We start from the raw sequence: 22,370 nt of genomic DNA, 5'->3' as shown, positions 1-22,370 counted from the left end.
AAAAATTAACCCAGGCCAGAAACCCAAATACTTAATGTGAGTGAGCACAGGCCCAGTACTAAAAACAGCCAGAGGGAATAAAGTGATCTAAGAGAGTCATGAGCTCAAGTCCCCCGAGTGCTGTTTGCTTGTGCACAGGAAGAGGTTATTTACAAGAGGAGCCACAAGAACCTGAGCGAATGAGTGTGGGTGCCAGAACCTTCTTCCTAATGTGATCAAGACCAGTAACTACATATTGAGAATTCTAAATTTGTCCAGGACGCCACGTTTCACTAAAGCCTCAGAGTGTGTCCGATTATCTCAAGAGAAGAATGGCATGAAATTCTCATTACCGAGGTCACGTTAATTCACATTCATCATATGTGAATGGAATGCAGGTGCTGACCACGCAGCATCTTGAGGGAAACTATCAACCAGAACTGAACAAAGGTCAGGGAATAATAACAGCTACTGTGATTTAAGCACTTATTGTGCTCTGGGCAGAGAGCTGAGTGCTTTAACATCCAGTATCGATGCCTCCTCTGTTCCAGGTGCTCAGGAAAAGACTCATGCTCTGACGCCTCATTTCTTACACATTTTCTCATCTAATCCTCACAGTGATCCTATTGCTAACCCTATCTTATAGTTGAGGAGATTGAATCATGTTATTTGCCCAATATCGTGCATCTGTAAGTGGCAAAAAGGATTCAAATTCAGTGAGTCTGATTCTGGAAACCACGTCCTTATCCCACACTCTAGGATTTGGTAGGATTCTGCATGCAAAGGCATCTCTCGAGTTCTCAGGACTGTGTGGCCACCTAAGGGGATGCATGCAGGGGAATGACATTGTTTGGGAGAACCATCCCTGAAAGGACAGAGTAGCCTGGAGACCCAGGGAAGTCTGCTCCCCATCGCTTTGGATTACAGCCTGTGTCGCATTCCAGTGTTGTGTTTCCAAGGCCTCATGGCCTCGAGACAGGCAGCAGGAAGCAATTCCAGTTTCTGGCCCAGACCTTGAGTCCTTTAAAACTTTCTATCTAACTCACTTCCACTGGCTTTCATTTCTGCAACCTTCTTAGAGAAACACTCTACTGAAAGTGAGTGAGAGGGGAACTGATTGAGCTGACTGAGAATTTACTTAATTTCTACATCCAATTCCTATGACTAATGTGCTGGGGAAAGGGCAAAGTCTGTCTAGGTATGATTGTGTTTTGCATAAACTTTTATGCATGAAGTGGCTCTATTTGCAACTAGATCGGATCCAAATTTCAGAATCATTCTAATGAATGACTGCAGTAAAGGTCTGTTTTAAAAAGAGAGAGAGAGAGCAAAGTCATGTCAGCTTTGGCCTGCATTATAAAAGCCCTGGAGTGGACATTCCTGCTTTGAAGCTTTCTTCTCTTCTCTGTCGAAGCTGCTGAAGGCACTGCAGACGTGGACCACCCAGGAACTCTGGGAGCTCAGGGAGTGCCTGGTTCAAAAGGCGAGCAGAATGAGCATCACCTCCTTCACTCAATCTGCCTCTGACCTTGAACCACAGTCTTGCATCCCTAATTGGGACACCAGTGTGGTGCCCAGGCCTGCTGCCTTCCTTGTGGTATTAACCCAGGCAGGCTGGTTGCCTGTTCTAGTCATGCTGCCGTGAGCAGAAGTCCTTTTTGGAAAGCTCCTTCAAAGTCATTGCCCTGCCTTTCTCCTCTGGCCCAGCTGTTTCCAAACGCAATGTACATGAGACTCACAGAGGAACTTGCTGAACTGCAGGCTCTGATTCAGTAGGGCGGGGATGGATCTTGAGAGTCTGCATTTCTAACAAGCTCCCAGGGTTGGTTTTGGGAACAATTAAAGGTTAATCAGTGTCAAGAATGCTGACCAAAGCAGATGAGACAGCCACTGGCCACTACTATTTTTGTCTTCCCAGAGCATGTGCTTTGCTTGCTTTTTGAATTTGTTTTTCTGGTAACAAATCTTTCCCTCCTAGCCACAGTCATGGACATGCAGACTCGGTCTGGGACAAAGAGAGTCCTGCCTGGGATTGATATGAGAACAATGGTGGGAACGGGGAAGTGAGGATTAGTGGGGAGCAGGCCATCCTTTCCTAGAGGTTACTAAACTGGGATGACGTAGTCTTGGGGTAGCCATCCTGCTTGGCACATACAGGAAGTCAACTGCAATGACAGAAAATTAGATGAACTTACAGAGAGAACTGGAAGAGGCAGCGATTTGATGATACCATTTAAACCCCTAAATCCAGTCAGAACTGATGCTGATTTGCTCCAGCCTTTCCAGTTATGGGAACCAATAAATTTTCTTTTTTCACTTAAATTGAGTTAATCCCTGTCACTTACAAATAAAAGTGGGTAAGGCAATTGGGGTCAAAAACAAAGTATATAGTGAAGATGGTTTTGTGGAGTGATTTCAAAAATAGTTCCTGAAGGCCAGTTCCTGAAATGTCTGAGCAATGGTGATTTCTCTGGAGTAATTGCTTAGCCTCCCTTGGCCACTAGGAGAAGGATAGCCCTCGTTTAGGATTGTTTTTAATATATAATCTTATTTATTCATTTGTTTTTGGCTGTGCTGGGTCTTCGTTGTTTTGCAGGCTTTTCTCTAGTTGCAGTGAGTAGGGGCTACTGTCTAGCTGTGGTACTCAGGCTTCTCATTGCAGCGGCTTCTCTTGTTGCGGAGCATGGGCCCTAGGCCGTGCAGGCTTACGTAACTGCAGCATATGGGCACAGTTGAGTTGTGGCTCCAAGATTCTGGACCACAGGCTCAATGGCTGTGGCACACTGGCTTAGTGGCACCACAGCATGTGGGATCTTCTTGGATCAGGGATCAAACCCATGTCTCCTGCATTGGCAGGTGGATTCTTTACCACTGAGCCACCAGGGAAGCCCTGGAATGTTCTTAAATGATCTTGTAACTAACTTCATTGCAACATCTCTTGGGAACCCTGAATTCTCTGGAATGAAGTGAAGTTAACCATTACTTAAACCTGTAATGGTTTAAGTATTAAACCATTAAGTAATGGTTTAAACCATTACTTAAATCTGTACCCTGGATAGCAGAGACCAGGGAAGAGGATACTGCCAACAGAGCCTTGAAAAAATGATCCAGCCTGGCTTTCCTAAGGGCCTGATCTCCAAGGACAGATAATACAATAAAAGAAACCTGAAATCCTCCCCCAGGGAATGTTTGGATCATACCTTTCATGATCGTATTAAAACATTTTGTAGAAGCTCCACCTGGGCAGTTGTTTCTTCCTGGATTTTTAGTTATATAGGAATTTAATTAACACAAGATCTTGATTCAAAACCAGATTCATAAATGGCTTCATTTCTAGCTATAGCCCTTGATGTCATGTCTCAAAGAGTCATCATTCCAGCCCCTTAGGGACTTACTGAGACCTCTGTATCAGAGCTAACATGCAGATCTGTGAAAAGCAAAGAGCATGCATGCAAATTAGATTGAGACTTATGTATGTGAGTTGCTGGAAGATTAGCAAGTCTGTGGTCGATACAGAGGGAAGAAGAGGTTCCTGCTTTTCTCTGTGACTTCCCTATTTCAGGTAATAGCAGTGCCAACCTTCTGAGCATCTGTGGTCAAAACCTCAGAGCCTCTTGACTGCTTTTTCCCCTTTTCATTTTCTTCTTCATCGCCTGCATGAGACTGACCCTATCCCAATGTCTGCTACTCTCCTTTCCCTTTTCTCCATTCATTATTTCAGCCTGAATCACTGTGGCAATGGCCTTGTAGATGTTCTTCTCAGATCTGTCTTTCACACTCCTACCTAATCTAGTCAAAAAGTTCAAGGACTTAACATTATTGCCTCACCGTGTGGCAAATTGTATTTTCCAAAGAGTCTATAACAATAGCTCCCTTTTCACATGTTCTTACAATGTGATCTTGATGCTCCTCCCTTTAAGAGGTGGAGTCTGTTTCCTCCTCGTGAAGTTGGAGGGGCTTGAGACTCACAGCAGTGATATGATGTGACTCCCAGGGTTGGGACCTTAAAAGTGTTATGGCTTTTGCCTGGTTCTCTCAGGAAACTTGCCTTCAGACCCTTGGTTGCCATACAATAAAGGCCACTGCTTCCCAGGTAGCCCTAGTGGTAAAGAATCCCCCTGCCAATGGAGGAGACATGAGACACAGATTTGATCCCTGGGTTGAGAATATTTCCTGGAGGAGGAAATGGCAACCCACTCCAGTATTCTTGCCTGGAGAATCCCATGGACAGAGGAGCCTGGCGGGTTGCAAAGAGTTGAACACGACTGAAGTGACATAGTGTGGCCATACCGTGAGGAAGCCCAAGCCACATGGAGCTGCCTTGTATGAGTGCTCATAATGTGAGGACTCACTGGGCAGGGAACATGAGTGAAGATACCGACACAGGATTTCTTCTCCCAGCCTTGAGTTCTCCCAGCTGAGGCCATAGCATCATGAAGCTATGCTCTTCTTGAATTCCTGACCTACAGAATCTGTGAGCACAGTGAAATGGTTGTTTCAAACTGTAAAATTGGGGTCGGGGCCGGGGGTGGGGGGGCAGAGGGTAATTTGTTATACAGCCAATAGATAACCAATATTTTATTTTAAAACTCCTTAATCTTCACACAAAACCTGTATCAATCATCTGGCTCCAACTTTCAAGAATCTACTTACAAGAGAGGTGAGATTTCAGGAACTGTCAGAGAGGAAAAGAGGAGGAGGAATCTGGGAATCCCTATGCATTTTTTCAGTACCTACACATCACAGCCCTTATCATATCCAAATCTTCACCATCATGGTCATGAGGTAGGTGTGATTTATCTTCCTTAAGAGATGCAGATATTGAAGCTCAGAGTGGAAACATAAATTTCTCTGATCTGGATATCAGTGGCAAAATAGGAATTCAAACCCAGGACCCGATGGCACAAAAGCCTTGACGGTCCTCACATGCTTCCCAAAGAACTGAACCTAAAAAGAGAAGACACAGACGAGCACTTGGCACAACTTTAAGTTCCTACCTTTCTCAGGACATTACTGAAATAACTTCCCTCTTTGGAGTAAAGAAAAACATAGCAGTCTGGTTTAGCCAGAGAAAGCCCCCAGCAACAATGTCGAACAAGCCAGGAGTAATTTGTTTCTATTCTTCTCCATGTGACTGCCCGAGGTTATCCTGGTTTTTATTAGCCAAACTTCCCCTTTTCAAAAGATAATTCTTTGAAATCTTCTGGGAAATTAACATGGCTCAATCTGGCTCTGGGCTGGCCACCACATGCTCTCAGAATTAAGAGAACCTGGGTTTTTAACCCCTTGTAGTCACATACATACGCACACAAAACTGAATGCGCCTCTATACTGTGTTAACAGGCTCTAAAGAGACAGTTTACACTGAACCAGCTGTTATGTTCAGCTTTATCCTAGGGGAAAAAAAAATGGATCTATATTTCTTCCAATTAAAGAGTTCTATACCATGTACCAATTTAGTTATAATTCAAACTCACTAGAAAATTTTAATTTAAAAAATCTCATGAACCAATTAATATACAAGCTAGATCATTTAAATATGCAATTTTTCAAATATTCTTTAAGCAAAATTCATTGGCAACAAGTAATATAAAATAACTATAGCAGAAAATTTTAATTCCAATTCCCCATATCCTAGTTATTTACATATAAAAAGTTTATAATGTTTCTTCATTTTTATTTTCTAACTGGGAATTTCTGAGATTTTTTTTTTTTACAGTATCATAAGAAACATAAAAAAGTGACACTATGTAGGCAACTAATGGCTTATTCTTTCAATATTTCCATGTCTATGTTTCTGGCCATTAGGAAATTGTTTTTCTCTGGAAAGTTTTGTAAAGCAGAGCAAGGTGGAGAAGAAGCTTGTTCTCCATTCCTCTCTCTCCTTCATGACCACCACTACAGGGAAGGCTTAAGCTGACATCTCCTTTTCCAGGCAAAGTTCCCCGAGAGATAGTGCAGAAAACCCTTGGGGATCTGAGAGTAGAAGGAGTCTTCTGCTATCATCCAGGTCCAGCATCAAGGCCATATTCAGAACTATGCAACCGAAAGGGTGACATTGACTAGAAGAAGAATACGGAGTAATTCAATCAGGATAGAACCCCGATCAAGTCAGTTCAGTGAGTTCATGCTGTGTCTCACACCCCCTTTGCTGCAAAGGCATAGTAATGTCAGGTAAGAAAAAAAACAGAAGCAAAATAATTGGCCTCTTGCTAATGGTCAAAAATCTGCCTGCTAATGTAAGAGACGTTAGAGACACAGGTTTTATCCCTGGGTTGGGAAAATCCCCTGGAGAAGGAAATGGCAATTCACCCCAGTATTCTCGCCTGGGAAATTCCATGGACAGAGGAGCTTGGAGGGCTTACAGTCCATGGGGTCGCAAAGAGTCGGACATGACTGAGCTTCTGAGCACAATAGAAACAAAAGGTGGTGAGCAGCAGCTGAAACCACAGGCCTACAGGTAGCAATGATCTAGAATTTCTCTCCTGCAGATTGAGGGGATACGAGCGCTCTGTGTGAGAGAGGAACTAGAGTCATTTTCACTGAGAAAAGCAAGAGCTGGGATGAAAGAAATCTGAAAAATTAAGCTGCTGACAAGATAGTGTTTGGGGCTTTGACTAGGGAAGACAGAAAGACAGAAAAAGGCTTTACAACAAAGAACCTCAATCAAATTTAGTAACTGTGAACATGATATTCCCAATATTACAATGAAAAGAAAGCCTTGAAATAGTGGAAATGGCTAAGGATTAGCGGCAGGATCACAACAGCTCTGAACAACTGTAAGATCACTATGGGTGTGTGTGTGTGTGTGTGTGTGCGTGCGCATATTCAGTCATCTCTGACTCTTTGCAACCCCATGGACTGTAGCCCAACAGGCTCATCTGCCCAGGGGATTTCCCAGGCAAGAATACTAGAGTGGGTTGCCAATTCCTCCTCCAGAGGATCTTCCAGACTCAGGGATAAAACCCTCATCTCCTGCACTACAGGTGGATTCTTTACCACTGAGCCACCTGGGAAGCCCCAAAATCACTATAGGAAGAGGAAAATATGGGGAGGGATATGGTGGAGAGAGAAAGAAAAAACATAAGCAAAAATTTCCCACTCACAATAAGTACACAAACCCAAATCCCAAGCCAAAGGAGAAATCCAATGAGAATGAAATCAGGATACAGATGTGAATTCATTTATTATTAAATCAAAGCTATGAAATAGCCTAGAAAAGATTTTTTTTAATTTAAATATATATGTTTATAATGCAAAAAGACATAAATTAAATAATAATTTTCATTTTAAAAGACCAGGGAAATGTGAAGAGGGAAGAAATAAAAGAAGAACAGGAATATATGAAAAAGAGTTAACTTTCTAAGGCTCAGGATACAAAAAATATTAATTAAAAAAACTCATTATATAAGATTAACTCTAGACTGGATACTATAGAAAAAATGTTAATTAGAAAGCAATATTGAGTAATTTACCCATAACACACAGAGAAAAAGTATATGTACATATACAATAAAGAAAGAATATTACCATAAAGTCTCAAAAAATGTGAAGGCATAGAAGTCATATAAAGTATATTCTCTGACTGTAGTAAAATTAAATTAAACATCAATTACCTAAAACTAGAAATCTCTACATATATTTAGGAGTTAAGTAATAAACTGCTACATTATTTGAGTCAAAGAAGAAATCTTAATAGAAATTAGAAAGTATTTTGAAATTATGATGAATACTGTATGGAAAGCTGCTAAAGTTGTATTTTGAAAAAAATTATAGCCTTCAGTTCAGTTCAGTTTAGTTGCTCAGTTGTGTCTGACTGTTTGCTACCCCATGAATCGCAGCACGCCAGGCCTCCCTGTCCATCACCAACTCCCGGAGTTCACTCAAACTCATGTCCATCGAGTTGGTGATGCCATCCAGCCATCTCATCCTCTGTTGTCCCCTTCTCCTCTGTCGTCCCCTTCTCCTCCTGACCTCAATCCCTCCCAGCATCAGAGTCTTTTCTAATGAGTCAACTCTTCCCATGAGGCGGCCAAAGTATTGGAGTTTCAGCTTTAGCATCAGTCCTTCCAATGAACACCCAGGACTGATCTCCTTTAGAATGGACTGGTTGGATGCCCTTGCAGTCCAAGGGACTCAAGAGTCTTCTCCAACACCACAGTTCAAAAGCATCAATTCTTCGGTGCTCAGCTTTCTTCACAGTCCAACTCTCACATCCATACATGACCACTGGAAAAACCATAGCCTTGACTAGATGACCTTTGTTGGCAAAGTAATGTCTCTGCTTTTTAATAACCTATAATTATAGCCTTAAAAGTATTTATTAGGAAAGAAAAAAAGGGCTGAAAATCAATGTTCTTAGAATTAATCTTGAGAAGTTAAGAAAAGAAAAAGAGCAGCAAATTAAATCCAAAGAAAGCAAAAAGAAGAAATTAAAAACAGAAAAATAGGAGTTAAAAAAAAAACGGAAGCAAATATGTGGAAGAGAAACAGCATGGCCAAAGTTGGTTATTTAAAAAGTAATAAAATTAATAGCAACCCCATATCCAAGGAGCGGTGGCTGTGTGGGCACAGGAGGGCCCAGAGGAGCTACTCCACGTTCAAGGTCAGGAGGAGTGGCTGTGAGGAGATACCCCTTGCCCAAGGTAAGGAGCAGTGGCTGCGCTTTGCTGGAGCAGCCGTGAACAGATACCCCACGTCCAAGGTAAGGGAAACCCAAAGAAGACGGTAGGTGTTGCAAAAGGCATCAGAGGGCAGACACACAAACCATAATCACAGAAAACTTGTCAATCCAATCACATGGACCACAGCTTTATCTAACTCAATGAACTAGGCCATGCCATGTGGAGCCACCCAAGACGGGTGGGTCATGGTGGAGAGGTCGAACAGAATGTGGTCCACTGGAGAAGGGAATGGCAAACCACTTCAGTATTCTTGCCTTGAGAACCCCATGAACAGTATGAAAAGGCAAAATGATAGAATACTTAAAGAGGAACTCCCCAGGTCAGTAGGTACCCAATATGCTACTGGAGATCAGTGGAGAAATAACTCCAGACAGAATTAAGGGATGGAGCCAAAGCAAAAACAATACCCAGCTGTGGATGTGACTGGTGATAGATGCAAGGTCCAATGCTGTAAAGAGCAATATTGCATAGGAACCTGGAATGTCAGGTCCATGAATCAAGGCAAATTGAAAGTGGTCAAACAGGAGATAGCAAGAGTGAATGTCGACATTCTAGGAATCAGCAAGCTAAAATGGACTGGAATGGATGAATTTAACTCAGATGACCATTATATCTACTACTGTGGGCAGGAATCCCTTAGAAGAAATGGAGTAGCCATCATGGTCAACAAAAGAGTCCAAATGCAGTACTTGGATGCAATCTCAAAAATGACAGAATGATCTCTGTTTGTTTCTAAGGCAAATCATTCAATATCTCAGTGATCCAAGCCTATGCCCCAACTAGTAACACTGAAGAAGCTGAAGTTGAATGGTTCTATGAGGACCTACAAGACCTTTTAGAACTAACACCCAACAAAGATGTCCTTTTTTGGACTGGAATGCAAAAGTAGGAAGTCAAGAAACACCTGGAGTAACAGGCAAATTTGGCCTTGGAATGCGGAATGGAGCAGGGCAGAGGCTAATAGAGTTTTGCCAAGAGAACGCACTGGTCATAGCAAACACCCTCTTCCAACAATACAAGAGAAGACTCTACACATGGACATCACCAGATGGTCAACACCGAAATCAGATTGATTATTATCTTTGCAGCCAAAGATGGAGAAGCTCTAGACAGTCAGCAAAAAAAAGACTGGGAGCTGACTGTGGCTCAGATCATGAACTCCTTATTGCCAGATTCAGAGTTAAATTGAAGAAAGTAGGGAAAACCACAAGACCATTCAGGTATTACCTAAATCAAATTCCTTATGATTATACAGCGGAAGTGAGAAATAGATTTAAGGCACTAGATCTGATAGATAGAGTGCCTGATGAGCTATGGACGGAGGTTCGTGACATTGTACAGGAGACAGGGATCAAGACCATCCCCATGGAAAAGAAATGCAAAAAAGCAAAATGGCTGTCTGGGGAAGCCTTACAAATAGCTGTGAAAAGAAGAGAAGTGAAAAGCAAAGGAGAAAAGGAAAGATATAAACATCTGAATGCAGAGTTCCAAAGAATAGCAAGGAGAGATAAAAAAGCCTTCCTCAGCGATCAATGGAAAGAAATAGAGGAAAACAACAGAATGGGAAAGACTGGAGATCTCGTCAAGAAAATTAGAGATACAAAGGGAACATTTCATGCAAAGATGGGCTTGATAAAGGACAGAAGTGGTATGGACCTAACAAAACCAGAAGATATTAAGAAGAGGTGGCAAGAATACACAGAACTGTACAAAAAAGATCTTCATGACCCAGATAATCATGATGGTGTGATCATTCACCTAGAGCCAGACATCCTGGAATGTGAAGTCAAGTGGGCCTTAGAAAGCATCACTACGAACAAAGCTAGTGGAGGTGATGGAATTCCAGTTAAGCTCTTTCAAATCCTGGAAGATGATGCTGTGAAAGTGCTTCACTCAGTATGCCAGCAAATTTGGAAAACTCAGCAGTGGCCACAGGACTGGAAAAGGTCAGTTTTCATTCCAATCCCAAAGAAAGGCAATGCCAAAGAATGCTCAAACTACCACACAGTTGCACTCATCTCACACGCTAGTAAAGGAATGCTCAAAATTCTCCAAGCCAGGCTTCAGCAATATGTGAACCGTGAACTTCCTGATGTTCAAGCTGGTTTTAGAAAAGGCAGAGGAACCAGAGATCAAATTGCCAACATCCGATGGATCATGGAAAAAGCAAGAGAGTTCCAGAAAAACATCTAGTTCTGCTTTATTGACTATGCCAAAGCCTTTGACTGTGTGGATCACAACAAAGGAAAATTCTTCGAGAGATGGGAATACCAGACCACCTGACCTGCCTCTTGAGAAATCTGTATGCAGGTCAGAAAAAAACAGTTAGAACTGGACATGGAACAACAGACTGGTTCCAAATAGGAAAAGGAGTATGTCAAGGCTGTATATTGTCACCCTGCTTATTTAACTTATATGCAGAGTACATCATGAGAAACACTGGGTTGGAAGAAGCACAAGCTGGAATCAAGATTGCCGGGAGAAATATCAATAACCTCAGATATGCAGATGACACCACCCTTTTGGCAGAATGTGAAGAGGAACTAAAAAACCTCTTGATGAAAGTGAAAGAGGAGAGTGAAAAAGTTGGCTTAAAGCTCAACATTCAGAAAACTAAGATCATGGCATCTGGTCCCATCACTTCATGGCAAATAGATGGGGAAACAGTGTCAGACTTTATTTTGGGGGGCTCCAAAATCACTGCAGATGGTGATTGCAGCCCTGAAATTAAAAGACACTTACTCCTTGGAAGGAAAGTTATGACCAATCTAGATAGCATATTGAAAAGCAGAGACATTACTTTGCCAACAAAGGTCCATCTAGTCAAGGCTATGGTTTTTCCTGTGGTCATGTATGGATGTGAGAGTTGGACTGTGAAGAAAGCTGAGCACCGAAGAATTGATGCTTTTGAACTGTGGTGTTGGAGAAGACTCTTAAGAGTTCCTTGGACTGCAAGGACATCCAACCAGTCCATTCTAAAGGAGATCAGTCCTGGGTGTTCATTGGAAGGACTGATGCTAAAGCTGAAACTCCAATACTTTGGCCACCTCATGGGAAGAGTTGACTCGTTGGAAAAGACTCTGATGCTGGGAGGGATTGGGGGCAGGAGGAGAAGGGGACAACAGAGGATGAGATGGCTGGATGGCATCACCGACTCTATGGACATGAGTTTGGGTGAACTCCGGGAGTTGGTGATGGACAGGGAGGCCTGTGTGCTGCAATTCATGGGGTCGAAAAGAGGCAGACACGACTGAGCGACTGAACTGAACTGAAAATTAATATATCATAGTAAGACTAATCAAGGGAGAGAAAAGAGAGAAGGCAGAAATAAAAATATAGGAATGAAAAAGAGGGCATAATTATATATCCTCATATATTTAAAAGATAATAGAACACCATTATGAGCAACTTTATGCCTATAAACTAGAAAATTAGATTAAATGACAATTTAAAAATCACTTACTAAATGGACACAAAAATAGAGAAAATCTAGTCTGTATCTACTAAACCTAAACCTAAATTTAAAACCTTCTCTCTTATTCAAGGGTAAATTCTTCATAAAATTTAATGAAGAAATAGTATCAATTGTTTACAACTCTTTCAGGGAATGGAAAAAAAAAAAAGAGAATACTTCCCAACTTTTAAAAACTGAGCAAGAAGATAATTACAGGCCCAAGGTCTCTCATAAATACATGTTTTTTTTTAAGCCAATAAAATCCAATGACATATGGATAATGAGGACAAAATGTCATATTGTATTGGTTTATTCCAAGAATGCAAGGTTAGTTTAACATTCACACATAGGAATAGTCATGGATCAGTGCTTAATTTCCTAACTTGATTAATGAGCTTCAGTTATATAAGAGAATGTCTTTGTTCTTAATAAATATACACTTAAAGTATTTAAGGGTAAAGTTTCACCATATCTCCAATCTAGTCTAGAATGGTTCAGAAAAATAAGTAACATATATATGTATATACATATATGAATATATAGAATGATAAAACAAATGAGGCAAAATGCGAGCAACTGGGTGTGTGTGTGTGTACATCTGGGTAGAGTTATGGGTAGTCCTTATACAAACAAATTTTTTATGTAAGTTTTAAATGTCACCAAAATTCAAAGTTACAAGTAAAAAATCAATTTAATTCACCTGCAAACAGAATAAAGGAGGAAAACATACAATTACTTCAATAAGTATAGAAAATAATTTTATAAAATTCAACATCCATTCCTGATTTAAAAAAAAAAAAAACAACCCATGGCACCTTAGAAGGTCTAATACAAGGTATCTACCAAAAACCTGTAGGAAACATCACAATGGGAAAAAAAAAAAATGTGGAAGCTTTTCCTCTGATGTCAGCAATGAGAGAAGGATGCTACGGTCACAACTTATACTCAACGGAACTTTCAGCGAAAAACAGCCTGCTTTGGAGGAACAAGAAAATTGCCTGCTCACTACAGGCTTCTTATTCCCTGAGAGTAAACAGGATATAGCTGAACTGAGTTAGTCTTTGCAAATTTGACACCCGATGAGTCAATGCAACTCTCCCAGGTGAAGTGGGTGAAAGAAGAAAGTCTGCTTGGGGAAAATTCTTCCTCACAGAAATCATGATCAAAGGGCACATTTCCCCTCTAACAATGTTCAAGATCCTTTGAAGAAAGTTACTGAATGTTATCAAAAGGCATAAAAGGAAGCCTGAATAGAGAATTAGATCACATTCATGGATGAGAAGACCACATACCATAAATATGCCAATTATGCACAGATTGTCTACATTTCTCTGTACCTTGTGGGTTTAGATAAAACCCGACACACTGATCAAAAAGTGCATATGGAAGAACAAAAGGCCAAGAACAGCTACAGCCAAGTTTGAAAACAAAGAACAAGGAACAGCAACAAGCCTATCAAATATTTTAAATGTTTATTGACCTACAGTTCTGGACTTGGTATCAGCACAAGGGACAAAAAAAAAAAAAAAAAAACGAAAAGGAACAGACAGATGTTGGGAAACAGGTCCAGGCATATTTGTAAACTTGGTATATGATACAAATGGCATTTTGAATCTGTAAGGAAAAGATAAACTATTTAATAAATGATAGTCATTAGGTTATCTCATTTGGAAAAACAAAATAAAAGCAGATTCTTAATATAAAAATTTTAAAGTAATTAATTACACATGGATTAAATACCTAAGTGAAAAATATATCAAAACTTTTAGAAGGAAATAGTTTTACATTTTCAGAGTAGGGAAAGATTTCCAAACTAGGTACAAAAAAACAAGTCCTAAAGAAAAAGACTGATAAATTTGACTATATTGTTATTAATAACCTTTATCCAAAAAAAAAAAAAAAAATCAAGCAAAGTCAGAAGGCAAATTGCAGACCAAGAAGACGAGTGAAGATATTTGTGATCTGTACAAGTGAAAAGGGATGCAAATCTAGAATATTTGAAGAATGCTTACAAGTCAGTAAGAAAAACAGTCTAGTTGAAAAAATGGACAAGAGATGAGGATGCACCTTTCACAAGAGGACACTCAGTGGTTAATGCGCCTACAAAAAGATGCTTACCAAGCCAGTAATCAGGAAATTGCCAATTAAGTCACCACTGAAATACCATTTCCCACCAAGCAGATTGACTAACAGAAGAAAGCTAACAATACTGAGTGCTGGTGAAGAGGGAGAGAAAAGAAGTGGCCTTTCACAAGCTGCAGGGGGAGTGAGCATTGGTATAAGCCCTTTGAAGAAAGGGCTAGTGTGTTAGAGACACATCTGATACAGGAATTCCACTCCTAGAGATGCACAGAGATGTACTGCTTATAACAGGGGAAAAAGGGAGACAACTTGAGATGATGGGTAAATAAACTGTGGTTCAACAGAACACTACACAATAGTTAAAATGAATAGACTAGAGCTATATACACTAACACAGAGAACCCTCAAAGATACCACGTCGAATATTTTAAAAAGGAAGAAAAACATACTGTCTGATGATATGTACAGTATGATAACATGTAGATACAGCTTTAAACATGAAAACCCGTATTATATACTATTCTGCATATAAATAACATTAAAATATTTGTGGGAGTGATAAGCAAATTCAGAATAAGCTATTACCTCTGAGCCAGTGGAAACGGAATGTGAAAGAATGCATAGAGGGCTTCGCCTGTTTTTATTTTTTTCTTAAAAAGAAAAAAAGTCTCAAACAAAGAAATCAGAGTTGAAATCAAAGTGCTCTGATCAAATCTGCTTATTCTCACAAAGAAACAGAAATTCCACATGTTATATATTCATTGCTTTTCAAAGCAAATTTTAGCAATAACATTTTTTAAAGGAACAATCTAGAAGGGTCACCTGTGAGAACAGCAAAAACAAGATGCAGTGACAACGCCACATGCCGATGGAGCTGTGGGGAAACTGAGACACGCACACCCTGTGGGCAGCAGCTCTTATTGCTCTGCACCTTCACATCCTCGCTGCACTATGAGATGTGCTTGTGTCTCGTTGCAATTTGGACAGGCGAATTCTGGCATCAACTTGTATGTAGTGGGCATGTGCCTTTCCTCCTTTGCAAAATGTCCGTAGTCCATTTTCTTCTTAGATTATCTTATCATCTGTCTCTTCTTGATTTGCAGGACTTCTGTTTGCTGTTTTTAATAAATACTGGATGAATCCTTTTCATCTCCTACTCTGTGTGTCTTCTTCTTATTCTCAGGTGTGTCTTTAAAAAGAAGAAGGGCTGTTCCCACCAGCTTGTACATGCACAGAATATCTCTGGAAGGATGCACAAGAATGTGGTGCCTGGGACTGCTTCTGAAGAGGGAAAGTAAAGGAGCGGGGAAAGAATGTTTGGGAGGGGAGTTTACGTGCCCAGCCTCTCAGTGTTGTCCAACTCTTTGCTGCCCTGTGTACTGCAGCCCACCAGGCTCCTCGGTCCATGGAATTTTCCAGGCAAGAATACTAGAGTCAGTGGCCATTTCCTCCTCCAGGGGATCTTCCCGACTCAGGGATCTAACCTGTGTCTTCTGAGGCCCCTGCCTTGGCAGGTGGATTATTTACCACTGAGCCACGTGGGAAGCCCCATGGGGGACATGTACCCTTCTCCATTATCCTCTTACACTCTTTTTTTTTGAAAAATCATTATTAAGTCCATGTATTTAAGATATTAACACAAAACCTATTATAACTAAGCTAATGAAAGCTTTTCCTCTGTTCGTTTCCCAAAGGAGATGCCAGCCCGAGTCAGACTTTCCCCATGCAGCCCACACCCGCTGGCTCTAAGTACAGGAGCCCGTCCACTCTGCCTTCTAACCGGGAGGCAGGAGAGCAGAGCAAGGCTGAGAGCAACCTGGCAGCCAGACTACCAGGCTGTCCCCCAGCTCCTCCGCTGCCACTTGTACAACTGAGCAGAGTTTCTTATCCTCTCTAGACCTCAGATGAGGAGCAGTAATTCCTACAGTGACCGGCAGCCTCGAAGTCACGAGGCCGCGTTGCTCCCACCTCAAGTGGCAGAGGTGATGGGCTCTTACGTCCAAACTGAGATGCAAAAGACCTGTGGCTTCTGTTTGGACACACCTTCTCTTACTCACTTGCTCTAAAGGAAGTCAGTTCTCATGTTATATTCCACATTGGGAGCTGCCCTGCGGGAAAGGCTCTCAGAGCAAGGAATTAATGCTTCCAGCCACCAGCCAGTGAGAACCAGAATCCTGCCAGCAAGTCCTACTCACAGCCAGTGAGTGAGCTTGGAAACTGGTCCTCCCCCAGGGCAAGACGATGCAGCCTGGGGAGACCTGGAGCCAGAGAAACCCAGCTAAGTCGGGTTTCTGCTCAGATTCCTGCCCTACAGAGGTTGTGAAATAATAAACATTTGTTGTTTTAAAGAGAAGCAGAAAGACTAGGCAACATTTCTCCTGAAAAAAATGTATCAATCACCTGCAAGAGGCCAGACAGAACAAAAGATTGTGTACAATCCCTTCCGGTGCTGGGAGCCTAAATCTCCAAATAATACAGTAAATCCTTGATTTTAAACAAAATGTTCCAGGAAATAGGTGATTTGCTGAATTTAATTTCCTGGTTAATTGGAAGAACCTTTTTTTTTAAATAGAATCATGGGGCTTAAACGTATCTCATAGATCATGTATTCAGGTGATGCAGCTGAAACGGAGAATAAGCAGTCTCTGAAAGTTCTGAAGCTTTTCTGTGATGAACCCTAGCACAGTGCCTGTCACACCGAGAACACTCACTAAATAATTGTTGAAAGAAAGAAGGAAGAAGAGTAGGTGGCAGGGAGGAAGGAAGAAAGAGGTGCTCACCCTCTTCATGGCTTTGACGTGCTGAAACTCCTCCTGGTCCTGGCCTCAGGGGCCAGGAGAGCTCAGAGTTGGACATGAGGAGATCTGAATTCAAGCCCCAGTCCACATTTAGTTGTGTGACTCTAGGCAGTCCCTTGACCTCACCCCTTATACTTAGATCTCACCTGTTCAGGTGTAAAATTTTAAAAATAGTAACTTCAGGTGCCATAGAGTCACTGTGAGATCAAATATGATCCATACGGGAGCGCACTTTCTAACAGGAGAGGGGCATGCACATTTTGCCATCCTTATCTTTAGAAAGTACTGTCCACTGTGCTGACTTAGAAAGCAGGCTATAAACGAAAACATCCCCTCTCCCCAACACATGTGAAAGGGTTGCTGTTGGGAAAATCAGCTCTTTGGGGAAGGGAAATCCATTTGGATCCTCATGTCACACCATTCACTGACACAAAAGTTGCTGCTGCTGCTGCTAAGTCACTTCAGTCGTGTCCAACTCTGTGCGACCCCATAGACGGCAGCCCACCAGGCTCCCCATCCCTGGGATTCTCCAGGCAAGAACACTGGAGTGGGTTGCCATTTCCTTCTCCAATGCATGAAAGTGAAGTTAGATGGATTTAAAAGTCAATTGTAAATTACAGTACATGTATAATATGTAATACCATGCAATTAAAAAGAATAAGATACAGCTCTGTGCACTGGCATGGAAAGATCTCCAACAGCTAGTGTTGTGTGAAGAAAACCAAGCTGTATACGTGTGTGTGTGTGTGTGTTTTACTTATGTAAAAATAAATCCCACATACACATGCATGTGCATATGCCACAAACTTATAGAAAGTTGAAAGAATTCACACATCAATTGCTAATAGTAGTCACCTCTGGGGAAGGTAATGGGACTGGATGTAATGTGGCATTTTAATTTCTCGTGAAAATTATATATATATACACACATACACTAGTTGAATTTTTTAATGGGTATGTATTAATTTTTAAAATTTTAAAAACAAAGGTAATATTTTAAAACTTAAATGTAAAGAATAAAACCATTAAAAATAATACATGAATGCTTGGTCTCTGAAAAGGAAAAATCTTTGAAAATAATGTAAAAAAAATCATGAAAAGTATTTCTAGAATTAACTACATTAATTGCTTCTTTTGTCAAAAAAAAAAAAAAATTAAAAGGTAAACCAAAACCTGGGCTTCCCAGGTGGCGCTAGTGGTAAAGAACCTACCTGCCAATGCAGGAGACATAAGAGATGCGAGTTCAATTCCTGGGTCGGGAAGATCCCCTGGAAGAGGGCGTGGCAACACACTCCAGTATCCTTGCCTGGAGAATCTCCTCGTCATGGACAGAGGAGCCTGACAGGCTACAGCCCATAGGGTCACAAACAGTCAGACACTACCGAAGCTACTTCTTCTCTCCAAACCAAAATTGGATAATAACTTAGCACCCAATATGACAGAGAATTAATTCTTTGTATTAAAAAGTGGTCAGAACTGATTATTAAATAAGATCATTACCTCCCCACCCTCAGAAAAGCCCTGACTCTCCAGGCACTCAGCCTCAGACTCTTTTCAAACTATCATCCCACGTGCTTATTTTACAGACAGAAATCCTTAAAGATGGTGAGTCTGTTGTGGGGTTGGGGGGGAGGGGGGTGGCAGAGCAGGAAGCTACAGCCCCTCTCAGCAGGGAGCCAGCCCTCCTGAAAGGAGAGGCTGGGATGGGCAGTTTCCTGCAGCTTAGAAATTTACCACTCACATCCTCCATCCCTGCCCCTGACAAAATCTGAAAACAGTGAATCTTCCCAATCTTGTCAGAACCCAAGTCCCCTCTCTCCCTATTTCAGATTCTCCTTGAGGATGAACTGAGGTCTGGCCCCCAAATGGAGAGTTGAAAATGAAAAGACATCTTGGGAGTTCGTCACCCAAGACGGCCCTAGATCAGAGGGAACCCCTGACCGCTACCTGAAATGCTGTGACCACCACCCCGCAACCCCAAGGCTTCTCGAAGACAACATGAAATGGCTTGGCTGCCCTCATCCCCTAATGAGGTGGGGTCCTGGGAACGCCTGGGCCCGCCCCAGGAGGAGAATGAAACTGCCACCAGGGAGCCCACCTCTCCAAAGTCACGTGGCAGGGCCACAGCTCTCAACACCAGCAACACTGGTCTGAAGACCCCATGTCTATCAGAGAATGGCTAACCTGGCCACCCATTTTGACAAAGAATATATCTTTGATATTCTAGATGTCACTTCTTGTTTCCATCTGTGACTTTCCTCTGCCACTCAGGGTTGTTGTTGTTTAATTGACTGCTAAGTCATGTCCAGCTCTTTTGTGACTCCATGGACTGTAGCCCACCAGGCTTCTCTGTCCATGGAATTCTCCTGGCAAGGATACTAGAGTGGGTTAACATGTCCTCCTCCAGGGTATCTTCCTGACCCAGGGATTGAACCTAAGTTGCAGCTGCTGCATTGATTGGTGGGCTCTTCACCACTGAGCCACTGATGGGAACTTGGAAGGAAATGGAAGCCCTGCTCCCAGCCATCTCCTCCCACAGCCCAGCACCCCTAGCAGGGGCTACAACCTGGGGAGGGTGCTGGGAGTGGGGTGGCTCCTCCACTCCCACCGCCCATTCCTGACATTTCCTAGTCAAGGGGAAATTCTGCACCTAATAACTCAGAGCTGGGGTCAAGCCAATGTGGGCCTGCTCCTGCAGATAATTATTCTTAAAAATAACTTTGCTGGGCTTCCCTGGTGGTTCAATGGTTAAGAATCTGCCTTGTAATGCAGGGCACACCGGTTCAATCCCTGGTCTAGGAAGAGCCCACATGCCGTGCAGGACAGCTAAGCCTATGAGCTGTAATTACTGGGCCCACATGCAGCAACTACTGAAGCCCAAGTGTTCTAGGGCCCGTGTTCCACAACAACAGAAGCTCCCACAACGGGAATAGCCTGTGCAAAACTAGAGAGTAGCTCCTGCTTGCTGCAACTAGAGAAAGCTCCTGCACAGCAACGAAGACCCAGTGCAGCCAAAAATAAATAAATACATATTTTTAAAAAAAGAACATTGCTGTTGTCGTTGTTTAGTCCCTTGATCATATCTGACTCTTTTGCAACCCCATGGACTGTAGCCTGCCAGGCTTCTCAGTTCATAGGATTTTCCAGGCAAGAATATTGGAATGGGTTGCATTTCCTCCTCCAGGGGATACTCCACCCCCTGTCCCCAGGGATCGAACTGCATTTCCTGCATTGGCAGGCGGGTTCTTAACTACTGAGCCATCAGGGAAGCCTAAAGAACATGAGATAAACATTTGCAAGGAAAAGATCTTGTCATCCCATCAAAAACTTATTTAACATTCTACAAACATTTACTGAGCACTAACGGAAGTGTAGGAAGTGTCGGAGTTAAGCGTGTACAGATTGAGTATGCCCTCCTTGCCCTGAACAGGTGATTATTCCTCAGCATTGAGCATTCAGTGTGGTACAGGGGAAAGTCTGCTGCTTACTAGAATAGACTGGAGCACTTCACTTAATCTTCCTGAGGATCTATGTATAAAATCCCCAGGATCTTGGGAGGATTAAATGAGATGCTGTGGGACAGTGCCTGGCATAACACAGCCCCAGGCACACTATAGACAAAGAAGAATTTAGGCTCCAATTCCCAAGCCCCCCTCCCCTCAGTTTCCTCATCTCTAAAGTCTGTTACTTTGTTGGCTTGACTGACCTATATTACAGGCTCAAACTGCACGATACATCAACACAAGAGCCCCACACAAATCAATCGCCTTATCAGGACTATCGAGTCTCAGTTGGAAACATTCATTCTATTTATTAAGGTGGGTGGAGGCAAGTGAATGTCAATATATTCTGCCAAGATGAATAAAATCCCTTTGCTTAGATCTGGAATGTGCTGCAGAAGGGTAAGTCGGAGACCAAGTTTTCTCTGGCAGTGTTGAGTTGTTCTAGTCCTTTAGTTGTGTCCATCTCTTTGGGACCCCATGAACTGTAGCCTGCCAGGCTCTTCTGTCCATGGAATTCTCCAGGCAAGAATACTGAAGTGGGTAGTCATTCCCTTCTCCAGGAGATCTTCCCGAGCCAGGGATCGAACCAGAGTCTCCTGCATTACAGGTGGATTTTTTTTTACTGTCTGAGCCACCAGGGAAGCCTTCTCTTGCAGAAGGACAGCAAATTTGGGCCCACAAGCCAAATCTGTCCCACCTCACCCCCACTCCCCACCCCTGCCTGTTTTTGTAAATAAAGTTATATCGCATCACAGCCATGCTCATTCACCTACAAATCCTCTTTGGCTGTTTTCATGCCAGAACCACAAAACTGAATCACTGTAACAGAAAATGTATGGCCCATGAAGCCTAAAATATTTACAATCTGGCCCTTTACAGAAAAAAAAAGAGAGAGAGGCTGTCAACCTCTGCTCTATTGAATACCTTCTGTTCCTCTATCGCAAATATCCATAAATTTGAAGCTGAATGTTGGAAATTAAACTTTTTAGCTCTCAAGTCAGTTGAGGTTCACAAGACCCAGTGGTTGAAATTGAGACTCAAATGAATCTGAAGTTTGGAAATAAGAGAGACTCTCTCCAGGTTACATCTGGCTTGTTACTGTGTAGTCCTGAAGCAAATTGTAGGTTAAAATAAGGCTTTGAAATTATTGTGGGGGTTTTCTTCTGTCTACCATTCCCCCCCAACAAAATTCTACAGCCCAAAGCAACTAGTAATTAAGTGAATATTTTCCAATTGTAAATATATAAAATTTTTTCATGTTACCTATTGATTTTCTATCATGGATGACATGAATGATTATTGAGCTCTTACATCACCTCATCTCCCTTCTAAAAAAATACACATTTATCTCCCCATCCACCCAATATAATTACATCAAAAATTGTACTTAAAACATTTTTATTTATATCAATAGTTGATATTTCCTATATTACAACTGCATAAACATTGTTTACTACAGAAAAAAAAATTATTGTGGGGGTTTGCAGACAGAGGAAGCAGGATGGGGTAGAAGCAGCAGTAACGTGAATGTTGGCAGCTGTGTTCCAGCCCCAATTAGGAGTGTGATTGGGGCCATGGCTGCCCTTCCAGGAGCCGTTACTTTATTTGCAAAATAAGGGGCTCGTCATCCACCATCTTTGAACTACTCCTGGGAGGGAACTTGCCAACACAGATATGGAAATTTTGGCCGTGTCCTCTCCAAGATACTTTTCCAGCTTTAAAGCTTAATGTAAAGTGAGACTTGACATTGTGAGACCGTGGCCTTGGGGACGGTTATGTGAGAAGCAGTGAATTTACATGCATGGGATGCTTCCAGTTCTACCGTGTCTTAATGACATTCACCACGGTCATAATTCATCGAGCTTACCTC

The 22,370-nt window shown here is 42.0% G+C and overlaps 1 long non-coding RNA gene across 1 annotated transcript; it reads left to right on the top strand.

The window, feature by feature from the left end:
* Positions 1-3,957: 3,957 nt before the first annotated feature.
* Positions 3,958-15,610, top strand: LOC129653966 (uncharacterized). Its single transcript, XR_008715326.1, has 3 exons — positions 3,958-4,483; positions 4,622-4,764; positions 15,383-15,610. It is a non-coding gene; the product is annotated as an uncharacterized LOC129653966 (long non-coding RNA).
* The last annotated feature ends 6,760 nt before the right edge of the window (positions 15,611-22,370 follow it).

The sequence above is a fragment of the Bubalus kerabau genome, chromosome 5, assembly GCF_029407905.1.
Source record: "Bubalus kerabau isolate K-KA32 ecotype Philippines breed swamp buffalo chromosome 5, PCC_UOA_SB_1v2, whole genome shotgun sequence".
NCBI classification, from domain to species: Eukaryota; Metazoa; Chordata; class Mammalia; order Artiodactyla; family Bovidae; genus Bubalus; species Bubalus kerabau.
This window is presented reverse-complemented; position numbering and strand designations above follow the sequence as displayed.